Consider the following 25,634-nt stretch of genomic DNA (forward strand, 5'->3'; position numbering starts at 1 on the left):
CGCTGTTGCCCAGGCTGGAGTGCAGTGGCGCGATCTCGGCTCACTGCAAGCTCCGCCTCCTGGGTTCACGCCATTCTCCTGCCTCAGCCTCCTGAGTAGCTAGGACTACAGGCGCCCGCCACCGCGCCCGGCTAATTTTTTGTATTTTTAGTAGAGACGGGGTTTCACTGTGGTCTCGATCTCCTGACCTTGTGATCCGCCCGCCTCGGCCTCCCAAAGTGCTGGGATTACAGGCTTGAGCCACCGCGCCCGGCCGAAAATCCCAGTCTTCTATCCCAATTCCCTAACACAGAGATGCCATTGGTCCTTGCAAGAAGGGTTTCCACCCTGAGCCTGTGCTTTAGTGGGCTCCACGTAAACACAAACACACAACAAAACATATTTATAAAGAAACACATGGCTGCCTCTGTTACTGGTGCAGTATAACCCATAACCTTAACATCCACCCAACAACTCATGTAGGGAAGTGTGTCTTCACAACTCTTGCCCCGTGTTCTTGAAACAAAAGGACACCGTGTTCAGATGATGAGAAGGTGTGTGGGTTGTGCTACTGCTATCATTGAGTCTTATCTTATGATAAGACTCACTGCTTTGATATGTGGAGAACATTTTTAATGACAGAAGTGCCCATATAAGAGAAAAGACACATTGATTAACTTGTGAAATCCCTCCGTTTGAGCATTTTGTATAATGAAGTATCAATTTCCAGTAGTGCTAAGTATCCATTTTCTTTCTTCTTTTTGTGTGCCAATTCATGGTTTCAAAGATTCTCACAAATTAATGCACTATTCAAAACAATTGCACAAGATGCCTGGGGAACATTTTGCAATATTAAACATTTCACATCACTATTAAATGTGTGTGTGTATATATGTCTACCTATAATACATGGAAGTTTGATAATGGTTCTTTACATTGTCAAGTAGATGGACATTGAACATTAAAATTGTGAATAGCTTTAATTGTATAAAAATCTGATATTTAATTAAAATTTAAAAATTAAAAGATTTTTCAGCTTTATTTAAATATTTTATTAAAATACTGATATTCATTCACTACCATTTAGATTGTGTCTTTAAATTTAAATAATCAATTTAAATATTTTTAAAAAACTTATGGAAAAAATATATAAAAATAATTTTAGTTTTTTATCTTTTATATTTACTGCAATTATATTTTTATTAAGTATACTCAATTCGGGATAATTTCAATGCAATTATATTTTAATTTTTAATCCTTTAGATCAGTGCAATTTAATACAGTTATATGTTGCTTTACAACAGATATGTCCTAAGAAATGCATTGTTAGGCAATTTCATCATTGCGCAAACATCATGGAGTGTACTTACATAAACCTTGAGTGTAGCCTACTACACACCTGGGCAATATGGTATAGTGTATTGCTCCTAGGCTGCCAATCTGCACAGCATGTTACTGTACTGAACAATGTAGGCAATGTAACACAATGATATTTGTGTATCTAAACGTACCTAAATGCAGAAATGCTACAGTAAATATACAATATAAAAGATTTTTTTAAAGTACACCTGTATAAGGCATTTACCATGAATTGAGCTTGCAGGCTTGGAAATATCTGTGGGTGAGTCAGTGCCTGAGTGGTGAGTGAGCGTGAAGGTCTAGGATGTTACTGTATTCTACTTTACACTTTATAAATACTGTCCATTAGACGACACTAAATTTATTTTAAAATACTTTTATTTCTTCCGTAACAAATTAACCTTAACTTACTTTGTTTTACTTTATAAACTTTTAAATTTTTAAAAATTTTTGACTCTTTAGTAATGACACTTGGCTTAAAACACAAACATTGTATAGTGGTACAAAAATATTTTGTTTCTTTATATACTATTTTATAAGCTTTTTCTATTTTTGAAATTTTTAATTTTTCTTCTTCGACTTTTTTGTTAAAAACGAAGACACAAATACACACATTAGCCTAGGCCTACACAGGGTCAGAATAATCGGTATCACTGTCTTCTGCCTCCCCTCCTGTCCCACCGGAAGGTTTTCAGGGGCAATAACAAGCACGGAGCTGTCATCTCCTCTGAAAACAATACCTTCTTCTCGAATCCTTCCTGGAGGACCTGCCTGAGGATATCTTCCAGATAACTTTTTTTTTTTTTTTTCCTTTTTGAGACGGAGTCTCGCTCTGTCGCCCAGGCTGGAGTGCAGTGGCGCGATCTCAGCTCACCGCAAGCTCCGCCTCCTGGGTTTACGCCATTCTCCTGCCTCAGCCTCTCGAGTAGCTGGGACTACAGGCGCCCGCCACCTCGCCCGGCCTTTTTTTTGCTGTTGTTTTAGTCTACTCTTTCAACTTTTTTTTTTTATAAGTAGAAAGAGTAGACTAAAACAACAGCAAAAAGGATAGTAGATACATAAACCAGTACCATAGTCATTTATTATCAAGTGTTATGTACTATGCATAACTGGATGTGCTATACTTTTATTATACAACTGGCAGCGCAATTTGTTTACACCAGCATAACCACATACATGTAAGTCATGCATTGCACTATGATGATACCATTGCTGCACTATCACTAGGTAATAGGAATTTTTCAGCTCCGTTAGAATCCGATGGGACCACCGTTGTCTCTATGGTCTGTCATTGACTGAAACATCATTATTTGGTGCATGACTGTAGAACTTTAAGCAATGATGAAAATGCTCTATATCTACACTGTCCTATACAGTAACCACTAGCCACTTGTGACTACTGAGTATCTGAAAGGTGACTGGTACAACTGGGGAACGAAATTTTAAATTTTCTATAATTTAAATTGAAACAGCCACATTTATTTCATGGCTATCATATCATATCCTATATCATATCATATTTATATATCATATCATATATAGTATGATTATATCATATTATATATGTATATCATATTGTAAATGCAGCTTGAGACCATTACCTTCCCTAGAACACAAATTCATGAAAATTGTATCATAACGTAGTTACTGATTTTGCCAGAATAAAGGAAAAAGTAAATTTTATAAAAAAGCATATAATTTATGAATTGTTAATATCTTAATTGATTATTCATCCAAACACCACAGGTCCATCAACAGAACTCCCAGCACATGGGATAATAATTTTGTTCAGTCATCTTTGATGTTTTGCCAGCTTTCAGTCAATTAGAAACTTTGGACTTTACATGTATTTTTCTATCTAATCATTATGAACATATATTTGTCAAGGAAGGAGGATAGAAAACATGCTGTTCAACTCTTTGTGATTTAAAACTGTTAAATGTAAGCATATGATACGCAGGTTCTGCTTGAATTCTTGCCCTGGCTCTTGGCGAAGGGTCGGCCTGCCTGGATCTGAGTCATCCACCTATAAGAGGGACACCACCACACATTGGTCACTGCTCTCAAGCCCCTGGAATACCACCCCACTTGGCTTCTCCTAGTAACAGTGGCTGCCTTTGCTTGCCCATCTCCAACTCCTCCCAAGAGCACTGTTGACTATGAGCTGTACCTTTGAATCTGCAGGGGCCCTTCCCATCTGCCTAAAATTTGCTATCAGTGAAACAGAGAAACCCTTGGGGCACTGTCAGGGAGCATTCTGGTCCGTAAAATGCCTACCAGCCACCATGCCGTTCTCATTCTTGCCATTAGCGACCTTCTCATTCTCTACATCATCAGAGAGTCCTATGTGCGCTCATTCTAGAGGGCTGATAATTCTCACGGATCACCAGTGTGGACTCAAATTATTTGTATTATAATCTCACAGTACAAGTAAAAAAGTATATGCCTATGGTTTTTGTTCAGTTATAAAGTTCAAATAAACTTTCTAGATTAAATACAAACAAACTACAACACTGATCAAAATAAAAGCGGCAACATTAACTTAATGTGGCAATGTCTTGTGGAAAGCAAATTGCCAGTGTTGAAACAGTAGAAAGTTCTTAATGTTAGTTTTTTACTGATTGTATTTCCACATTTTAAATTTAGTAACACTTATACAGAGAATGCTGTATGTAAAATTATATATATATATAAAATCATAGTCCACTGCAGCCTTGAACTCCTGAGCTCAAGTGATCCTCCTGCCTCAGCCTCCGGAGTAACTGGGACAACACGCACCACCATGCTCAGCTAATTTTTAAAACTTTTTTGTAGAGATGGGCTCTCACTATAGCCCTGGTCTGGAACTCCTGGGCTCAAGCCATCCTCCCACTTTGGCCTCCCAAAATGCTGGGATTACAGGCGTGAACCACCACATCTAGCCTAAAATTATATTGTCAAAAGACTTTGTTCCTCAGTTTGGGATAACCAGAACTCATAGTTCTGATCTCAACTACCAGTTTTAATGAGGTGCTTCTTTCTAACTCCATCAGCTGTTTCGCTATTTGCAGGTAAGGACTCTTACAACATTATCTAAATTTGGCATCTAATTACCTAATTTATCTAAATTACTTAAAATATCTAAAATGGGCACATAAAATGGGCATCTAATTCCATTAGATTTCTGGTCTTAGAAGTGGAAAAATTTTTAATTGAATATTTTCAAATATCCCTACTGCTAATAAGTTGGGAGCCATGCAATAAGCTCCTCTTCCATGAGTGTGGTCTGGTTTGCCACAGCCCAGTTTCTTATCAGTTCAGTCTCCTTGTATTTCCACGCACTTTCCTATTTGCACTGCTTCCAAATGTGATACCCACAGAGCCAGACACCATGTCATGTGGGCCTTTAGGCATGTGGCACTGTTCAAACTGGGAGGTGGCCTACAGTGTGTTTGTACACATATATTTTAGTTTATCATAAAGATGATTACACAAAATTTATAAATTCTCAGGAAACCTCAAACTGTCCTTATGTAAGTGATTCTCAAAGTGTGGTCTGTGGATCCCTTGGGGTTCCTGAGTCCTGTTACTAGGGTCTACGTGGTTTGCAGTAAAACCAAGATGTTATTTGCCTTTTGCATTCTGTTGACATTTGCACTGAGGGTGCAAAAGCAATACTGGGTGTTTTTGTTTGTTCAGGTTGCTATAACAAAATACCGTAGATTGAGTACTTTATAAACAACAAAAATTTATGGCTCACAGATCTGCTTGCAGTTAATCTGAAGTACAAGATGAAGGCTCTAGCAGAGTTGATGTCTGCTGAGGGCGCATTCCCCAAGGACAGAAACTTTGAGCTGTACCCTCCCACGGCCCCCATGGCAGAAGGAGCAAAGCAGCTCTCTTCAACCTTTTTTATAAGGGTGTGAATTCTAATCATGAAGTGGGCAGTTCTTATGGCTTACTGATTTCCTGAAGTCCTCAACTCTTAATACTATCACATGGGGTATTAGGTTTCAACATATGAATTTTGGGGGGACACCAATGTTCAGACCATAGCAATGGGTGAAACTGCTGGAATCTGAACATGACTCCAAACTGTTACAGAAGGCATTATGTTATTCATCATCATGCATTTTCTGCAAAGAAGAAAAAAAAAAGCCATCTCAGCACTTTGGGAGGCTGAGGCAGAAGGATCACGAGGTCAGGAGTTCAAGACCAGCCTGACCAACACGGTGAAACCCTGCCTCTATTAAAAATACAAAAATTAGCTGGGCGTAGTGGCACCCACCTGTAATCCCAGCTACTAGGGAGGCTGAGGCAGGAGAATCACTTGAACCTGGGAGGTGGAGGTTACAGTGAGCTGAGATCACCCCACTGTACTCCAGCCTGGGTGACAGGTCAAGACTCCGTCTCAAAAAAAAAAAAAAAAAAAAGGAAAAGTAAAAAGCCAATTTCATTTAATGTCCATGATGAAGCAGTAAAAATATACAACTTTATAATATTCTAAGCGACAAAATGGGAATTACATGCAAACCACTTCTGCTGCATACTAAAGTTCAGATACTGTCTTGAGGACAATCACTTGTGAAATTGAGTTACGGAGCTAAAGCAGCTGCTTTTTTTCATTGAATACCATATTTACTCTTAAGAACGACTAACACACACGATGGTTGCCCAGACTTAGGTGTTTGGCACACAGCTTTCCCAGAGATGCGTTAAGTGAGCCCAATAGTTTAGGGAAAACAACTCGCAATATTTTTAGCAAATGATAAAATGCAAGTTTTCAAGTAAAAATTAGAAAACTTATACCCATAAGTTTAATAGTTTCTAAATATTTAAAAACGTTTCTGATAAGATGGTAGGGATATTAATGAATTTATCTTTTTATACACTATAAGGAAATGTGTCACTATTTGGAAGATTTGTGTAACTCAGTAAACCAATATTTTCCTATTGACCAACGCATATTGTTACAAAATCATGCATAGTAAAAGATCTATTCAAAGTGCAGGATAGATAAATGGATTGTAATGTAACGGAGTATGAAAAGTTTATTGGCATGGTTTCGGACTCTACTGTAATTAACTTTTAAGAAACTATCACTTGTCAAATTTTGAAGAAGTGTTAAGAAATATCCACAATTATCTGAAAAGGCTTTTAAAACACTCATATTTTTACCCTATTACATATCTATGTGAGGCCAGATATTCCTCGTATATTTCAACTAAGCAACATATTTCACAGATTGAATGCAGAAGCAAATATGAGAATCCAGGTGTGTTTGATTCAAGCCACACATTAACGAGATTTGTAAGAATATAAAACACTGTCATTCTTACCAAGTTTTTGATTTAGTAAAAATGCAGGGATTTTTTGGTAAAATATGTTATTTATTGTAACATATAATGGGCTTTTATTATTATTAAATTATTCATCCATTATTTGATAACCTCAGCAGATATCAAATAATAATATATATTTAATAAATCAATTAATAAATTAAATAAATTACTAAATATTAATTAATTTAATTAATAAATATGTTAATTTCCCTTAGCTTTAATTGCTAATATAAGAATATCAATAGATACAACTTAAATGGAAGCTGAATTCCTAGACACACCAAGAGTCTACAGTCAATGTCATGGCCCTAATTGGCATAAACAAAGATTGTGCAAACTAGAGTGATATCTGGGAAGGCCTGGATGAGCCTATGTTTAGAAGATCCCCAACACAGCTGGAGTTACTTCAGATAACTCCTCGCCATAATATTATTATCATTTGATAGCTGCAGAAGATATCAGATTAATTTATTAAATACATGATATTATTATTTGATATCTGCTGAGGGCCCTTTTCCCAAGGACAATTATCATTTACTAAATGAATTAATAAATATTTTAATTTTTTCTAGATACCACCCACATAAACAAAAACTTTTTGGGAGTCCTCCAGAATTTTTAAGAGTTATCTAAACTATTGCCTTTAACAACTGGGAACTCCGATTTGAGAAGTGTTACCCTACGTTAAGCCAACAGCAGCCTGGCTCCTTCGTGCTGTGCAGTGTGGGACAGAGCTGGGTCCTTGTTGTCATCAGCCAGACAAACACATATTAAAGCCCACCTTAGCCATTGGCGTTAGAGCTTTAAAATCAGCTCCATCCTACCATGCTGTCAGTCAATCAGGTGATCTTAATGACCAGATCTACATATCCTCCCTCCATGCCCCCACCCCCACCACCCGCCAACAAATCCGGTCGTCTATCTCTGTCAACAGTCCTGCAATGAATTCTGAATGTAGTTTTTCTCTTCCCTGGCCCGGCGTTTACATAGTACCCTGGATGAATCTATACTTACATCCAGTGGAAATGAGAGGGATGGTGCGGAGTTATCCGAAGTAACTCCAGCTATGTTGTGGATCTTCTAATCATGGGCTCATCTAAGCCTTCCCAGGTATCACTCCAGTTTTTACAATCTTTGTTTATGACAATTAGGGCTATAACATTGGCTGTAGATATTTGTTGTGTCTAGGAACTCAGCTTCCACTTAAGTTCTGAAGTTAATCAGTTTGTGATCTTGTTCTACAACTCTCCGCAAGAAGAAAAATCACCGGGAAATAGTACATTCCGAAAGTTGTCAAAGTTTCCTTATCCAGCTGGAGCAGTGCAGTCTCAGACCAGAGTCAATTCCTTGCCCAACAGAAGTTACTTTGAGCCATGAGAAGCAGCCTACTTACCCTTACCTGGACACTTCTCCATAACCTGTGAAATGGCCTCTGTCACTGGCTCAAAGCCTTATTCTTGGTGGGCAACTCACCTGGATCCTGAGACCAAAATATGAGAACTTAATGAACTGCTCCTCTGCGGTAAACCTACTATCCTTTCACAGTAAGATGTGGATATTCTCACCTTGCTCTACCCAGTGACATGTTAATCTAGTTCTTACTTCCCCTGAGAGCCTCTTGCAACTTCACTGTTAATAGGAATCACTCTTTTATGCTTGCAAAGAACCCCTTTGGTGTAAGGAATTTATACAAAGATTTACAGGATTGGTAGGGTAACAAGAAAAGCCATCTCCCTAGCTGCCTGCTTAATCTGGATCCAACTGCTGCTAAGACAAAAAAATACAACAAATTTAATAGGAAACCAGAACAAAACCCTAAGAACGAACGCTCAGGGTTGTTTAGGTTACAACCTTAGCTTGAGAGATCTGCCCCTGGCATTTATACTTCCTAAAATAGAGAATTTGACTGAGTCAGGTGGCCACCATCCAAATGAAGTGCTTCAATTGGGAAAAGATTCATGCCAACCTGCTAGGGCGTGGCGTTTAGCCTTTCTTATATTTAGTCAATTCATGGGCTCATCATTTTGGGTGAGGTCATCAGGATGGTGCCACTCAGTTCACTTGGCAAGAGTCACAGCAGCTGATGTAGGAAGAAGCCTGTTGGAGTTTATTTTGCTAAAGGGCACCTGGGGGCCAAGGATGCATGGAGCCTTCTTGAATTATTGAATGAACCCCCTCAACTGGCTCAGTACAATTATTCTCAGGGGACATCTTTATACACTCTTACGGTTAAAGTCTTGGTGGGGCTAGCTTTTCAAAATAATGACTCCAATTTTGAGGCAGTTCAGATAATTTAGTGAATTGATTTTTCAATATCTCTGTCTGTTACTGATTAATTTGTTGAGAGCGAATGTAGGCATCAGCTCTAATTTCCTTGAAGAGCTTTTATAAGTGACTTACACGTATAAAGGGCATCCTCCAAAACCATTTTAATTTTTAAAGATGCCAAACAATTTGCTAATTAAGTGTCTGTAAATGTGGACTAGTATTTCCCAAACTGTGCCCTCTAGGAAATGCTTCTAGGAGATGTTAATAGATACACAACAAAAATAAGTGAATGAAAGAAAAAATTTCAATCCATTGTCAGAAAACTTTGGGAAGAATTTGTTTACTAGAGGGGATTCTTCTTGGAGATTTACTCTCCAATCAGTATATTTAAAGACCTGAGAAGTTCCATTGTAAAGAAATTTACTTTTAATTAACCAAGCGTTTCCCAAATTTACCTTAACACAGACATTTTAAAATTTTTCCTTATGCTTCCCCAGATCCTAATTTTAGGACATATTGATCTATGTAAATTTTAAGTCAAATATGTAATTTTGAAGCATGTGTGGAACTTAAATGGAATAGGTTAGGGAATAGGACTTACTTTAAATCAAGTCCTCAGGAAAATAATTCGAGATAAAAAATTTGTGTGGGGAAGTTTACTGGGTGGTGTTCTCAGGTTCAATTCCCGCAAGGAAGTAAAGACATAGCACTGGGCTGAGGGAGAGTTTGAACTGTGTTCTAGCCACAACAAAGGTCTCATTCTGTCACAGGGTATCACTGAAGCTGGAATGGTCTTTTCAAGTTGTCCTGCCTTGAGGCAATGGGGCTGGGCATTCATAATCCTCCTTACCAGGTTGCTTCCAGGAAGAGGTCATGATCCTGGGCTGGATCAAGAACTGCTATCTTGAGTTGAGGGTAATTCTTGAAGAAGGATTCAGCCAGAGTCCCCATTTCTTAGAGAGGCCATCAACAATTCGGATATTTAGTGCCTCATCCCTGGAGAAGGCCCTGGAGGAGCACCATGGCAGCTCTACTTGGTGCCACTTGGATCCATTTGCTTCGTAGATTAAGTTCTGAGAACATTTCCTCCAGAATCTCGGTTGGTCATTTCTCTTGGAGAAACTTATAAGAAAAAGGAAGGGGAGGAACTACAGCCTCACCACTGCAGCTCATATAGAGGTTGCAACTGACATTCATCAGCTCCTCCTCAAGTACTATTCCAGATCCCCTTGTCCACGGGTGGTAACTTTGTTGGTCCAGGTGGCTGACCTGATGTGGTGACCAGACTTTGATCTCTGAGGGGCCTGAGCTTCATAGCCATGACTACTGCACTTCCATTCATTACCAAAATTGCTCCCATTGGGTAACAGCAGCTCTATCTCCTCCTTATGATAGAGCCAGGATGCTGGCTCCTCTCCTTGCTTACTGTTGGCACACGGAGTCAAACGTGACCCACTGATAGCCATAGCTAACATTTAATGGGAGCCTTCCTGGGTCTCCTGGTGGAAGCATTTTTTTTTTTGTCTGAAAACCAGAACCTCTAAACCCATAAAGTTGAGAGTTATAGAAGTAGGAAATACAAATTTCACAAGTGGGTTGGTGGTACTGATGGAAGCGGGGCAACTCCTAATCGCCTCCCTTGGTTTCTGGATTTACCTATTGAGAACACAGAACCATGTAAAGGCAGTTGATTTAGAGCAGCAGCTTTCAAATTTTTGGTCTCAGGACCCCCTTACACTGCTAAAATTATTTTAAACAGAAGCCCAAAGCTCATTGTGGGTGATAACTACCAATACTTACTGAATTTGAAATTAAAACTGAGGAAACTTTGAAACACTTCAATTCATTTGAAGATAGTGTGGAACACACTGCATGTTAACAGAAATAGCATCTTCATATAATTATTATGAAGTTAGTTTTGACCTCATGGAACCCTGGGATCTCTCCTAAAGTGTCAGATTGTCCCAAAATATGAAGGAGCATAGTAAAGGACACTAGGCAGCTGAATTTTACTTGCCTTGGTTTGTATACTTGATTCTTAAAGGAAGCTATGAAATGTGTTGACATTTTAGTGAAGTCTGGTCTACTTTAGTGGAAGTGCTTCCTTGATTTACTCATTAATTTCTTTGCCAACAAAATGAAATGTTATTCCTCACTTTCTGTAAAATCTGCCTAATAGCAAAGCTTCTTTATGTTAGCTTTGTTACATCCTTGATTATTCAAGAAAAAAGTATCAAGTTATAAAAGAACTTATATATTCTTTACAATCATGTTACTTTCTACGTTTAAAAAAATGCTATTTTGATTAAATAGATAACTAAATATCATTTTCAGGCACCCATAATCATATGTTAATCAAATGTCCAAATCTCTTCTGGTAACTTTTTTATTTTTACCTTCTCAAAACCAAATCCAAATATAGAAACACATAAGGTAAAAAAAGAATATTTCAGGATATCTTTTACATCAAAATCCATTTTGAGATTTCCCAGAGGGTCCCTGGAAAATTGCAAAGATTTGTTTTTTCACTTTATAAGAAGAGAGGTGCTAGAGATAATTAGCGTTTTTTTTTTGTTTTTTTTTTTTTTTTGAGACGGAGTCTTACCCTGTTGCCCAGGCTGGAGTGCAGTGGCGCGATCTCGGCTCACTGCAAGCTCCGCCTCCTGGGTTCACGCCATTCTCCTGCCTCAGCCTCCTGAGTAGCTGGGACTACAGGCGCCCGCCACCGCGCCCGGCTAATTTTTTGTATTTTTAGTAGAGACGGGGTTTCACTAATTAGCGTTTTTGATATGTTACTATTATAAAGTTTCATGGAAAAAGTTGTCAAATCAGAAGAGACATTCAGTTAAATTTGTGTAGTTAAAATATTTTATTAACATAATGATTTCAGAAATTATATGGTTCTGGAAAGTCCCTGGAGATTTGTCAGTGCCCTTGCATTCTATGTTTTAACTTCAGAGGAAACGTTGAGCTAAACTCTGTGGATTTTTTCCATATTCACCAGAATCTTTGTGTTACTTTGCCTGATGATACTAAACAACAACTGTATGCTATTAGTCATAATTTCCATTAATATTTAAAATATGAACTTCATCACAGACTTAATTCTTTAATTTGAATTTAACATATTCTATGCCACTGATTTTCTTTTTTACTTTTTTTTTTTTTTTTTTTTTTGAGACGGAGTCTCGCTGTGTCGCCCAGGCTGGAGTGCAGTGGGGTGATCTTGGCTCACTGCAAGCTCCGCCTCCCAGGTTCAAGAGATTCTCCTACCTCAGCCTCCCTAGTAGCTGGGATTACAGCCTGGTGCCACCACACCCGGCTAATTTTTGTATTTTTAATAGAGATGGGGTTTCACCATGTTGGCCAGGCTGGTCTCAAACTCCTGACCTCAAGTGATCAGCCTCCCAAAGTGCTGGGATTACAGGAGTGAGTCACCGCGCCCGGCCTGATTTTCAACTGGGGATGCACCTCAAACTTACTTATGGAGTTATTTAAAACTACAGACTTCTAGGACCTATGCCAAAATTACTGAATCTCTTTTTATTCTTGATGTTTTCTTAGTGTATGCTTGCTGTAATCTTAGTATATTGTTATATTATATCTCAGTTATTATATCTCAAGGTTTTTTCCTCTCTAAAATTATGTTCTCCTATTCTACAAATCAGATGTAACATTCACTGACTTCTCTAAAAACAGGCCTAATCATTATTCTTAGAGACATATTGTCTGAAAGTTTATCTCAGAATGGCTTTATCATCTTGTTATGTGTGCCACAGAAGCACTCAAATTTCTCTGTCAGTTACATTATTCTTAGTATTAATTCTCATTAGATCTTTACTTTAGAAAATTATTTTAATAAATTACCCATAGACACTTTCCATTTTCTCTATCATTTAAGATAGGTTTGTGGTTTTTTTGTTTTTGTTTTTGTTTGTTGTTTTTACTATTTACTCTGATGCTTGCCTGAAGATTCTGCTCTCAGCTACAGGTCTGAGTTTGTGTCTCCAACAAAGAAGAACCACCTCAAAGCCCCACAGAAATGGACTGCACCATATACTTCAAACTATTGACACCTCAGAGAATAGAGTTTGGGTGCAGGCTTCTGATGCATTCTGAGACACTCTCAGACCATACCAGTGGGCTGGGTCAGAATTTACAGAACTATTTTCATTCCAAGAGCATATGGGCTCGTGAGATTGCTAACTCAAAATCTGGTGAAACAGGAATACTTATACTGGACTGAATAAACTGATGAGGAAAATCTTATTGCATTTATTGATAGAGAATACTATTGATGTTTAAATGTTCTCTTTTCCATATTTAAAAGCAAACAAGCACTTTCTTTATCTTCTTAACCTCTCTGTAATCCGTAATGATTTAGTAGACTCTGCTCTTTCTTTTTGTTTTTGTTTTTGTTTTTGTTTTGTTTTGTTTTTTGAGACAGAGTTTCGCTCTGTTGCCCGGCTGGAGTGTAGTGGTGGGCTCTTGGCTCACTGCAACCTCTGCCTCCCGGGTTCAAGCAATTCTTCTGCCTCAGCCTCCTGAGTAGCTGGGACTAGAGGCACCTGCCACCACGCTTGGCTAATTTTTGTATTTTTAGTAGAGGCAAGATTTCACTCTCTTGGTCAGGCTGGTCTCAAACTCCTGACCTCAAGCAATCCACCTGCCTCGGCCTCCCAAAGTGCTGGGATTACAAGCGTGAGCCGCAGTGCCCTGCCCGACTCTGCTCTTTTATACTGAAATGTAACATTTTAAAATGATACCTGATTCTCATCGATTCCTCTGAAATTAGAAATTTTTAAGTGTCCTCTCTTTTCACGTCAATATGCTTGTTTGTATATGTTCAGTAAAAAGCTGTCTTTTAAAAAAACCAGAATATAATTGGGAAAATCAAATATACAAGCAAGGCCTTGCCTGAAATGTCACATTTGTGAATAATCTCATTTAATGGAACTTAGTGGGGCCAATATTTATAAGGTCTTCCCCCCCAAAAAATGGCCTGGTGCCTCACTCACACAGTCCCAGCCTTACAGGAGTGAAGGCTTGACTGAGGCTGAAAGCTTCACGGCAAGATGGCTTACTTCTGCCTGTTGGCCAGAGACCACAGGGCCTCTTCGTGGGCAGCCTGGGTCTGCTCATGACACGGCAGCTGGAATCGCCTACATCCACTCATCAAGGGAGGGAAAGCAAGGAGGAAGTCGCCATCCTTTTTATGACCTAGTCTAAAAGTCACACTGTCTCTTCTGCCTTATTCTATTTGTTAGAAATGAATCACTAAGGCCAGGCGCACGGTAGCTCATGCCTGTAATCCTAGCACTTTGGGAGGCCAAGGCGGGTGGATCACCTGAGGTCAGGAGTTCGATACCAGCCTGGCCAACATGTGGCAACCCCTTCTCTACTAAAAATACAAAAATTAGCCAGGTGTGGTTGTAGGTGCCTGTAATCCCATCTACTCAGGAGACTGAGGAAGGAGAATAGCTCGAACCCAGGAGGCAGAGGTTGCAGTGAGCTGAGATCATGCCACTGCACTCCAGCCTGGGTGACAGAGCAAGATTCCGTCTCAGAAACAAACAAACAAACATGAGTCACTAAGTCCAGTGCACACTCAAATTGGCGTAGGAGAGAATTAAGCTCTACATCTTGAAGGAAGGCATATAAAATAATTTGTGAAGACATTTTTAAACCCCCAACAACCACCTTCCAAAGCTCTAGCCCTTTCCATCATTCTAGGCTCCATCCTCACCTTTGGGTAATTTTACGATTTACTGGATGAAGCAGCGTTATAAACAAATAGCGATAAAACAAAGCAGATTATAATTGTGTACTATTGTAGAGGTACAAAAAGTTCTGGAAAGGAGGTTAAATCCAACTGGAATAATCCAAGGGAAGTTCATGAAGGAAGTGGCATTTGACATGAGAAAATGAGAGGACTTTGAGGGTCTAAGATTAGAAGCAAGAAGGAGGGACTGGCCAGGTGATGGGGCAAGGTGGACGTTGGTATGGAGGCAGGAGAAAGCATATGTCGGGGCTGGGGAACTGAGGACAAAATAGTGTCACTGAAAACAGTGAAAATATAGTTGTGGAAGTTTAAAGAGGAGAATAGCGTGGGAAGCCTCACATGTAAGGACCAGGACATTAGAAATCCAGGAAAGGTTTCTGAATGGGAGACTGGCATGATTAGACCTATGCTTTAGAAAGAACAGCCTAGTGATCCCGTGAAGATCGAGTCAGAGGGAGACAGGCATTTAATGTATTAAATTATCTTAATAAATTAACCACAGGCATTTGGCAGTAAGAAGGCCCAATGGGAAGCCATCCTAATTGGTTGAACAAGTGCTCTGTTCACTCCACGGGGCAGCTCAGAGGTGCTCCACTGTGGCTGCACATTGGAGTCACCTGGGTGCTTCCAAAACACACCAACGCTCAGTCTCCCCACCAGGGTTCTAATTTAACTGTGCAGAGGTGGGTTTAGGCACCCCGGCTGATTCTCATTTGCAGCCCAGTTTGAGAACAGCATGACTGAGAAAGGGAAGTCAGGCTGATGTCTTCTCAGCTCCAGGCAAATTTGTGGATTACTACTCACTCTTGCCTCATTTTCTGAATTTCTCTTCTACCTTCTTCCTTGGGTCTTTGTCCTTTACTTCTGTGTATTTTTATGACTTTTAGGTTTCCCATGGTAGCACCGCTATTTTGTCTGACTATTCTAACCCCAAACGTGTTTCAAGGTCTCACTAAAATGGAAGGAATCTGATCAGACTGATTCACAGTAAGATATAAATGACTGATGACCCAAAACCCCACCTAAGGGTGTTTGATTTAAATTTTTTTTTCAACCTTAAAAAAAGAATAATTTCACACTTATGGAAAAGTTACAAAAGAGATTTTCTAGATACTCTCTTCTAAAATATATCAGTGTTATTCTCTCTTCACATATACACACTCATATGTACACACGCATATTTATTATTCGGAACCATTCAGAACTAAGTTGCAAGCATATCCCCAAATACTTCAGTGTGCATCTCTGCTGTTGTTTGAATGTGCCTCCCACCCCCCAATTCATATGTTGAAATTTAGTTGCTGTTGTGATGGTATTAAGAGGGTAGGAAATCCAATTAAAATTCATATGTTGATTGGAAGTGGAGTCTAGGTAATTAGGATTAGATAAAGTCATCAGGGCTGGGCCCCCTTGATGGGACTGGTAGCTTTATAAAGACAGGAAGACAGACTTGTGCTGACACGCATGTACTTGCCTCCATGCCATGTGATGCCCCGCACCACTTCCGGACTCTGCAGAGAGTCCCCACCAGCAAGAAGGCCCTCACCACATGTGGTCCCTACACCTTGAAATTCCCAACCTCCAGGACTATGAGAAATACATTTCTTTTCTTTATGAATTACCCAGTCTCTGGCATTCAGTAACAGCAACTGAAAATGGACTGAGACAATCTCCTAAGAACAAGAACACTCTCTTACATAGCCTCAATACACTTGGCCAAAATCAGTACCTTAATGTTTACACAACACACTTCTCTAATCTACAGCCTCCACTCAACTTTTGCTGATTATCCAGATAATATATTTTATAGAAATACGACGAGAAGGCTGGGCTCAGTGGTTCACGCCTGTAATCCCAGCACTTTGGGAGGCTGAGGTGGGGGGATCACCTGAGGCCAGGAGTTCGAGACCAGCCTAGCCAACATGGTGAAACCCCTGTATACTAAAAATACAAAAATTAGCCGGGCATGGTGGTGCATGCCTGTAGTCCCAGCTACTTGGGAAATTGAGGCAGGAGAATCACTGGAACCTTGGAGGTGGAGGTGGCAGTGAGCTAAATTCACACCACTGCACTCCAGCCTGGGTGACAGAGCAAGACTCTGTCTCTCTATAGAGAAAAGAAAGAAAGAAAGAAAGAACAACAACAATGCCATCTTTTCTTTACCCCCTTTCCTTTCTGGTTTGGGATGCAATACACAACCACACACTGCATTCACTTGTTATGTCTCCTGTCTTGGTCCTGAGACTGGGCTCTTCACATATATCTGGCAGGAAAGCCACGGAAGCAGTGCCATGTCCTCGGTGCATCCTATCGGATGGCACACACTGCCCACTTGACCCAAGCGGTGCTGTTAGCTTCTGTCACTAGGTGAAGATGGTTTTTGCCAGGTTTCTCCTAAAGTTAATAAATATTTTGTCAGTAATTAGTAAGAATTGTACAGGGATACACTGTGAGGCCATATAAATATTCTGACCCTCATTAAACTTTCACTCATTTGTTCCAGCATCCATTGATGATTTTTAGCTGAATCCATGATTACTACGATGGTGACCAAATGGTGATTTTCTAACCTTATTATTTTTTTCTACACCTATTAGATGGATTTCTACTATAAAAGAGAACTTTCCCTTCTCCTCAGCTTATTTACTTATTTATATAAACATAGACTCATGAATTGCTGTTCTATTCAATAGGTTGTAATAAATCAGTAACATTTTTTATTTTGATGCCCAAATTGATACAGGTTTGACCACAGACAATCCCTTCAAGCTGGCTCGGATTTTTGACTTTTAAAAGAGGCCAATTTTTTATTCAAATATGTCTCCACACAGTAGGAGTAAGGTCTTGGGAGAAAATGAAGTGGAAAGTTTCGGCAGCGCGCCTGGTGATGGTGAGCAAAGTGGCCTTTACCATGTCAGCGCTCCCTCAACTGTTCCAGCCTCTCGCAGCTTCTTCCTCCTTCCCTGTCCTAAAATGGAATTAAATGCTGGATCTTGGAGGCACCTTAGAGATTATCAGGTCCCCGATTCCCAAACACTGATTGCCAAGGGCTGTGTGACTGCAACCCCTGGAGAGGTAGTTTCTCAGAATAGGTGCCCCTACCTTCACCCCAAAGATTCGGATTCAAAAGCCCGACCTGGTGGGATGAACCCTTTTTGTGTATATGAAGCCACCCAGATGACTCCCATGCTTAGCCAACACCCACCCTACTCCCATAGACACACACACCCTGCTTTCTTTTGCAGGTGAGAAACCAGTGACTCAGAGAGGGGAATCCGCGTGCTCAGGTCATGCTGTGAATGCCAGAACTGGAAGTTTCTTGCTCCGTTAACACTGGTTTTTTGCCTGCATTGTGCTATCTCATTACAGTTCTTTGAAAGCTCTGAAATTTTTGGTTGCTAACAATTGTTCTTACAGCAGTAAGAATGAGGAATTTACTTGTAGGATGGACAATGTTTAAGTCAGGTGTTTGTAAACCAGGGGCTGTCTCTGCTCATTTACTTGATTCTTATGTGCAATGTAGTTGGTTTATTTTATGCTGATCCCCAGAGTTTCATCATTTAAACTGAAAAGAATACTACTACTTTATATGGCCGTTATGAGCATTAACTTTAGAGATACTGTAAGCCTGGCACTTTTGCTAACTAAATATGCATTTACCACCCCCCCCCACCCCAAATATGCACACACACACACACACATATATGCACTCCCCTAATTTCACTTAAGGAAGCACTTTCTGTTACCATTTATCTCTCTCTTACCTCCTGGCCCCTCACTGACAATAACAGCAGTATGTCCTTTTGCCATTGAGAAAGACAGCTGTAAGATAAACAGACACCATTGCATTGTACATACTGAGACCATTGTCTCAGACCATTGTCAGTACATACTGAGACCAATGGTCCCGCTGAGACCATTCTGCACTGTAGCCACCACCCCATCCCCTGGGCTACAGGAATCTGACTATTAAACAAAACTAACCTTTAAACATGTAAACTGTATCCACCCAATAACAATTCAGCCAAAATTCCTTACAAATCCAGACACGACCCAATATGTTAAAGGCTTTGTGGCACTACAGTGAAGGAAGGGAACATCTTTTCGACATGTTTATAAACACAAATAACAGTGCAGGGTGCTCAAGATCTCAAGTAATCCACTGCTGACTTTTTTCATTAGGTGGTCCTTTGTTGAGCTTCAGCTCCCTTCCAATACCTTCCATTCATTTTCTTCATCAAGGACATCTGCAGTGCACGGCAGCATCAGAGGGCAGGTCTCCCGAGCCGCCAGCAGGATTCCATTTCTCCACTTCCACTGCCATCTGACTGCTGATGCCCAGGCCTCCAGAGGAGGAAGGGCTATCCTAATATTATGAGAACAAATGAAGCTAAGAAGTGGTTTGAGTTGGGAACTGCCAGGCCCTAGAGACAGAGAGAATGGTTAATAAATCTGTATTGTACTGAATTAAATAGAGCATCTTAAGCTACCTACTGGGGATGGAACAATGCAGAGACTCCTGTGTTTTTTAGTAACATTAGCAAAAGAGCTTAGCATCACTGATAATTAAAATCACATCCACGTTTGGCTTCGGAATGCATAAGGCATCACAATAACTCAGCACTGAAGGGGCTTGTGGTTTTAAAATAAATCCACACATTCTTTGCAGTGTGCTCCCTTCAATGCAGCCTCATTCCTCTCCTTTTAAATGTGGGTTATTCTGAGTGACTCACTTATCAGTAGAATGTAGTGAAAATGGTGGAATATGACTTTCAACGATATGTTGTTAAAGACACTGAGCTTCTGTCTTGCTCTCTCTTTTGGATCATGTGCTCTTCAGGGAGCCAGCTGCCATGTCATGCAGACACTCAAGCAGCCCTATGGAGAAGCCACAAGGTGAGGGGCTGAGGCCTCTTTCCCACAGCCATGTGAGTGGGCCATTCCGGAAGCAGATCCTCCAGCCCCAGCCAAGCTGACAGACGACTGCAGCCCCAGCCAACATCTAGCCTGGAGCCTCTTGAGAGACCAACCCAGAGACCCCACCCAGCTAAGCCACTCCAGAATCCCTGACCCCAAACATTGTGACATGATAAAAATGTGTTGTTTAAGCTACTAAATTGTGTGGTATTCTGTTAGGTAGCAATAGATAATTAACACAGCGCTCTTAATCTTTTCCATAGCAACCGTGACAAAAGGTAGTGTGGGTTCAGCTTGCACCTCCCATGACAGAGAGCGTGCTTCTTCGCAGGACAGCCCCTTCTGTTGCTTGGCTGGTCTGTTACCAGTGCTGCTCACTGAGCTGGTTTTGGCCTCTCTGTAACTTCCATCCCTGGTTCAAGATGTGCCTCATAAAGCAAAGGTGAAGCTTCTCCTCTTTTATGTGACTGCCCTTCAGACAGCTGCAACTCGTGATTATGCTGGCCTCCTGTGTGCTCTTGTGCTGGCTAAAGAGAGAAGAAGGGGAGGCAGCACCTTTTGAGGGGCACAGGAAAAGAGACATAGTCTGTGTATAGGAAAAAAAAACTGCTTTATGCTCTCTTTGGTACTCTCACAACAGTTTTGGTCACCAAAATATGTGGGGTTTTCCCCCACACCAAGCAATTCTCTAATTCTCTGTTGATTTAATTGTAATTGAATTACAATTTAATTCAATTCTGACAGTAGCCAGAGTTAGTGCAGACCACACAGGTTAAGATCCCAGTCCCACAAGACCGCTTCTCACTTCAGACACCAATCACGAATACTAGGTCCCCAGGTTACCCGCAACTTCTCTCTGACCTGGCTACACGGAAAGTTCTTGCAGCTGCCTCATTGGGTTTAATCATTGCTAGAATGGCTCACAGAACTCAAGGAAACACTCTACTGACTTGGAAGATGTTCTCCCCGCCTTCACTGTAGGGCCACAAAACCTTTACAATTTTGGAGGGATTCTAGATGTGTAAAGCAGCGCGGCTGAATTGTTGCTGGGTGGAAACTCCACTCATTACAAAGTATACGACTCAGGAAGAGTCAAATGGAAGAGATGCAAAGAGAAAGGTGTGGGGAAGGGGTCCGCTTCCGTGCCCTCTCCGGGTGTGGACCCTCCCAGAACCTCCACAAGCTCAACAACCTGGAAGCTCTCTGAACCCAGTCCTTTTGGGGTTTTATGGAGGCTTATTGTTTACATCAATAGCTATTAGTTATTAACTCAACCTTCAGCCCCCTTTCCCCTCCCTGGGGGTTGGTTGCGGAAGCAGTGGGGCAGGGGAGGGAGTAGTGGGACTGGAAGTTCCAACTCTCTAACCACATGGTGAGTTCCCCTGTCAACCAGTCCTCACCCCAAGGCTGTCCAGGAGCCTCCAGCCCTTGGTCATCTCACTCTCACACAGAGCGACACTTACCACTTATCACAAGGGGTTTATGAGCTATGTGCCAGAAAACGGGGAGGGGTGGAAACAGGACAAATATATATTTTTTATTATATCCCAATGTCATAGCCTGGAATTAGGCCACAGTCCTTCTAGCACCAATCCAAGAGAGGCTGGATTCTGGGAGATTTTGAGAAATGGATAGCAGCACTCCTAAGCCACTAGATAACAATCATAGCAGTAACAGTAATAATTAGTGCTGACGTAGCACTTAAACAGGCTACCAGATCCTCTTCCATGTATTTTGTATGTGCTGTCATTTAATCCCCACAAAAGCTCAGAATTATTGCCCCTTTTCACAGAGGAGGAAACTATAGTGCCAATAGGTTATAACTTGCCCAAGGCCACATAGCCGGTAAGCAACAGAGCAGGATTTAAAGTGAGGCAGCCCAGCTTCAGAATACTCCTCCCTAAAATTCAGTAGTCCCTTCCCTTCTGGATCTAGTTCATCTTAGAGCTGCATTGAAAGCCGTTATAGAAACAAAAATTGCAACCATTTATTGAGCATCTGCTATTTCTCAGTACCTGGGCTGAGTGCTTCATACACACTAGAAAAATTAAGGTTCACGGTCAATGGAACAAATCATTTAACACTTATTTATCAAGCACAGACACTTTGCTGATCCCACTGGGGACACAGTGGTGACTCAGGCTTGGGTCCTGCCCTTACAAATTTTTCAGTTCCAAAGCAATAAATTATGTACAAAAATAGCTATAGTTTGAGGCATAGAGCAAGAGTTGCCCTTTTGGAGAGGAGTAGATAGAGCAATGTTATGTTCTAAATGATCATGTTCTCCCAAAATTCATGTTAAAACCCTAGCTCCCAAGGTGATGGGATTAAGAGGTTAGATCTTTCAGGGGGTTATTAGGTCATGAGACTGGAGGGCTCCTGAATAGGATTAGTGCCCTTATAAAGAGCCTTATAAAGAGACCCAAGGGAGCCCATTTGCCCAGTTCACCATGTGAGAATGCAGCAAAAAAAAAGAGATGCCATCTATGAACGAGAAAGTGGGTCTCACCAGACTCTAAATTTGCTGGTGCCTTGATCTTTGATGCCCTAGCCTCCAGAACTGTGAAAAATAAATTTCTGCTATTTGTATGCCACTCAGTCTATGGTATTTCGTGACAGCAGCCTAAAAGGACTAAGACAAGCATGACACACGGAGAGAGCTGGGGCTATAGGGGTGTTACCTGAGTAGGCTTTATCTGAACTGGTTCTTGAAGGAGGATATGGTTGGGGAAGGTAGAGGTGGGAGAAGGGCACTCTAGGAAAAGAAACAGGACAGGAGTTAAGATGAGAAGAACGAGGCTTCACTCTAACCAAAGACAGAATGATGGGATAGAAAGACGGAAACACCACACTGGGGTGGTTTTTGTTGAATCCTGTGCCTAACATGTGATTTTAGAGAAACCCATGGTCTTGAGGATGCTGTGGATTTGTGATTTCAGCAAATCTATCCCAGGCTGGAAAAGCAGAGGCCCTGTGAGGCCTTCATCTGGAGCAAATGAAAACTGTCAGACCCTCAGAGCCCCCAGGACACTCATTTATTATGGTGAGAAATATTGATATTAATAAACCCTTCTGCCTGATACAATTTCTTGTCATCACCCTCTTCTCCCACCCCCTGCTGCCACCACCACCAGTTTCCATTTGGAGAATCAAACTGGCCGCAGAGCATCTCACTTCTTGCAGACCTGTTGGATACACATTCATAAATACTCACGGCAATCCTTTTATGTCTAATGAATGGGAGGTGAGGGGTAGAGGTCCTGACTGCCCAGTGGGAGATTTGCAAGCTGTTTTGCTGGGATTTCCTCTCCCCTGTGGGAAAGAGGGAAAGACATGACTCTACCAGCTTCTTGCATGTGATGTGCCTGCATGCACTGGGGGCAAAGTCGTGACTCTGATCCCCAGGTCGGGGGGGTGGGGCATGTTTTTGGGAACTTGTGCTTTCTGAGATCTCAGGGAAGAGGCAAATTCTGATTTTTTGAGGCCTGAAAGTTGTACAATTTGGGGACCTTTTATAAGAAAAAGAATATCAAATTATCAATACAAAGTGAGGCTTACAAAATTTTTTTTAGAGTCGAGGTCTTGCTCTGTCACCCAGAGTGGACTGCAATGGTGTTATCATGGCTTTCTGCAACCTTGAGTTCCTGGACCCAAGCAATCCTCCTGCCTCAGCCTCCCAAGTAGCTGGGACTAGCAGGTGCGCTTCACCATACCTAGCTCAAAGTGAGATTTGAAAGTCACTATTTATTTAGAATGATTAAAGAAATCACAACAAATTTTAAACCTTAAAAATGCTGATAAATACCATGAATATCACAAAATTCAGAAAAATGTTTTATTAACTGCCACCTGATACAATGCCTGAAAAAGGTGTATTACAGCCATATAAGTAAAATATTTAGGGATCCAGTAGTTTTGGACATGCAGCGACATCCCCTGAAAATAAACGACAAGTTATTGCATCTCACCTCTTACCATTAAGAAAGAAGCCCCATGCCTGGGAGGCCTCTTCAGGTTCTAGAGGCAGTACTTAGTGATATTGCTCTGACCCATTTACCAGGTAACATGGAAGGCTGTCAGCTCTGAGTCACAGCAGGTATAAGATGCAATGCCGTATTGCTTGGGCCAAATGATTGAGCAGACCCTATTGATATTAGTTATCTGTGGTGGAAGAATTCACCATGTGAAGCTGGTGGCAAGCTCCAATAAGAGAATCATAATGTAGACCCCAGAGTCCTGGAGCAAGGCCATGCCATCTGCAGAGGAGACCTTAACACTACTTGAAAACAGCTCCCGGCATGCCACTTCCCTAATAGAGACGGAGCATCTGACAAGTGACCATGTGGCCAAAGCTACCCAGCACGAGCTAAGTAGTGTCTAACCTTCCAAGCCATAAAGTTGGCAAGCCTAACAGCAATCGTGATAACGGAAACAGTACATCTGGGATTAGCTGTGAGCAGGCCGGAGGGTGAATGTAAGCTGTGCTAATAGATGGCCCAGACCCCATGGCTCTATCACTGCTGTATCAATGTCTCTCCCTTAGACAAAACTTGTGGCCACATGAAGTGTGCCTTACAGCCAAGCTGATGGAGGGAAAAAAGGGCTGAGATTGGTTCAAGGAAGTATAAGCTTGGTTTGGGGGTGCTAGCCAAAACTGGACTGCTGTGGCACTGTAGTCCCATTCAGGGTGGTCCCAAAAAACAATGGTAAAGAGGAATCCTCTCATTAGACTGAACACACGGTCATTCACTTTGTGTGGGAAGAGAAATGGCCTGAAGCAGGAATATATAACTCAAAGCTATGAAAAATGACTAGGCCGGTTGGCCAGGGGCCTGAAAAGAGAAAGAATGTAAGACTGAGGACTGGGACAGAGCATGTAGTTGGACCTACGGGAGCAGGCATATGGAGTCAAGACCTTTGCAATGCATGTTAGTGCCCACTAGGGAGCACCTACCGTGGAAGAGGTACTTCACTCTGTGAAGATAGGGTTCCTTCCTTTAGGATGTGGTTAACACCCTAAATCAAAGACTTTTATATGAGTTGGTATCCCCAGTAGGAAGAATACATGGGCCCAGGAACCAAGGAGTAAGGTTGGGAAAGGTCCTGCATACCAGCATTCCCAGGGTCACACTTGGCAATTAATGCTTGTCATTGCTGCAACATTAGGCTCTGTGGGTCCAAAGGGCCTGCTTCCCAGAGGGAAACACTCACACCGGGGGACATGGTAAGTGTCCCATCAGACTTTAAGCCTTAGCGGCTTCCTAGTCACCTTGGGCTTCTTTTGCCAAAAGACAAGAAGGCAAGGCCCCCATGCTAGCCAGGATGATTGAACCTGATTGTCGGGGGAGGTAGGGCTGCTGTTCCACAGTGAAGGCAGGGTGGAATAAGGTTGACACTCTGGTGATCTGTTGGGGGCTTTTCCTGGTGCTCTCCTGCCTACTTTTGATGGTAAATTGGTGAGTGTAGCAGCCATGGCTTGAGAACAGCAAAATGACCAGAAACTTGGGGATGATGGTTTGGGTCATCCTACCAGGTTAGGCACCTTGACTAGCAAAGGCAACAGTAAGAAGAGTATAAAATGAGTGACCTTGAGGCCAACTACGGCCACGCAGGGAATACACCACCCCTCTAGTCTGGCATAAAAGGCTGAGGATCCTTGCCTCAGTTTGGGACAATTCAGAAGGCCTATCTGAGCTCCAGAACATCCTGGTAGAATTGGCTGAGGCCTCTGTTGCTTCTGCATTGCAGCTCAGCTCTTCTCTCTGCTCATTCCGGCTCCCTCACTCCCTTACAGGTGTTGTTCCCAAGAGCAGGCAAACAAACTTCCCATACACAAACACCTGTCACAGAATCTGTTTCCTAGGGAGCCTGACCCCAGGAGTCCAGAATTTTCTCCAAGCTCTTGACATGAGTTAGGAGTGTTTGCCCCTACATGCAATGGTTCAACTACGGTAGACGAGGGAGGATGAGGTAAAGCAGAGCTCCTACTAACCCTGCATGAGCATAGA

At 41.4% G+C, this 25,634-nt stretch overlaps 2 long non-coding RNA genes across 3 annotated transcripts in view; both read left to right on the forward strand.

Annotated features, from left to right (window-relative positions):
• LOC135969688 (uncharacterized) overlaps nt 1–19,687 on the forward strand; it is a 93,512-nt gene extending 73,825 nt beyond the window's left edge. For both annotated transcript variants that reach the window (XR_012430969.1, XR_010585066.2), the window contains one exon: nt 19,550–19,687. This is a non-coding gene — a long non-coding RNA (uncharacterized lncRNA). The remainder of the gene's footprint in view (nt 1–19,549) is intronic.
• On the forward strand, nt 2,522–7,565 carry LOC123571702 (uncharacterized). The gene is made up of 4 exons (XR_006695920.2): nt 2,522–2,752; nt 3,299–3,439; nt 4,153–4,388; nt 7,232–7,565. It is a non-coding gene; the product is annotated as an uncharacterized lncRNA (long non-coding RNA).
• Nucleotides 19,688–25,634: the final 5,947 nt, after the last annotated feature.

Source organism: Macaca fascicularis, chromosome 2 (assembly GCF_037993035.2).
Source record: "Macaca fascicularis isolate 582-1 chromosome 2, T2T-MFA8v1.1".
Classification (NCBI taxonomy): domain Eukaryota; kingdom Metazoa; phylum Chordata; class Mammalia; order Primates; family Cercopithecidae; genus Macaca; species Macaca fascicularis.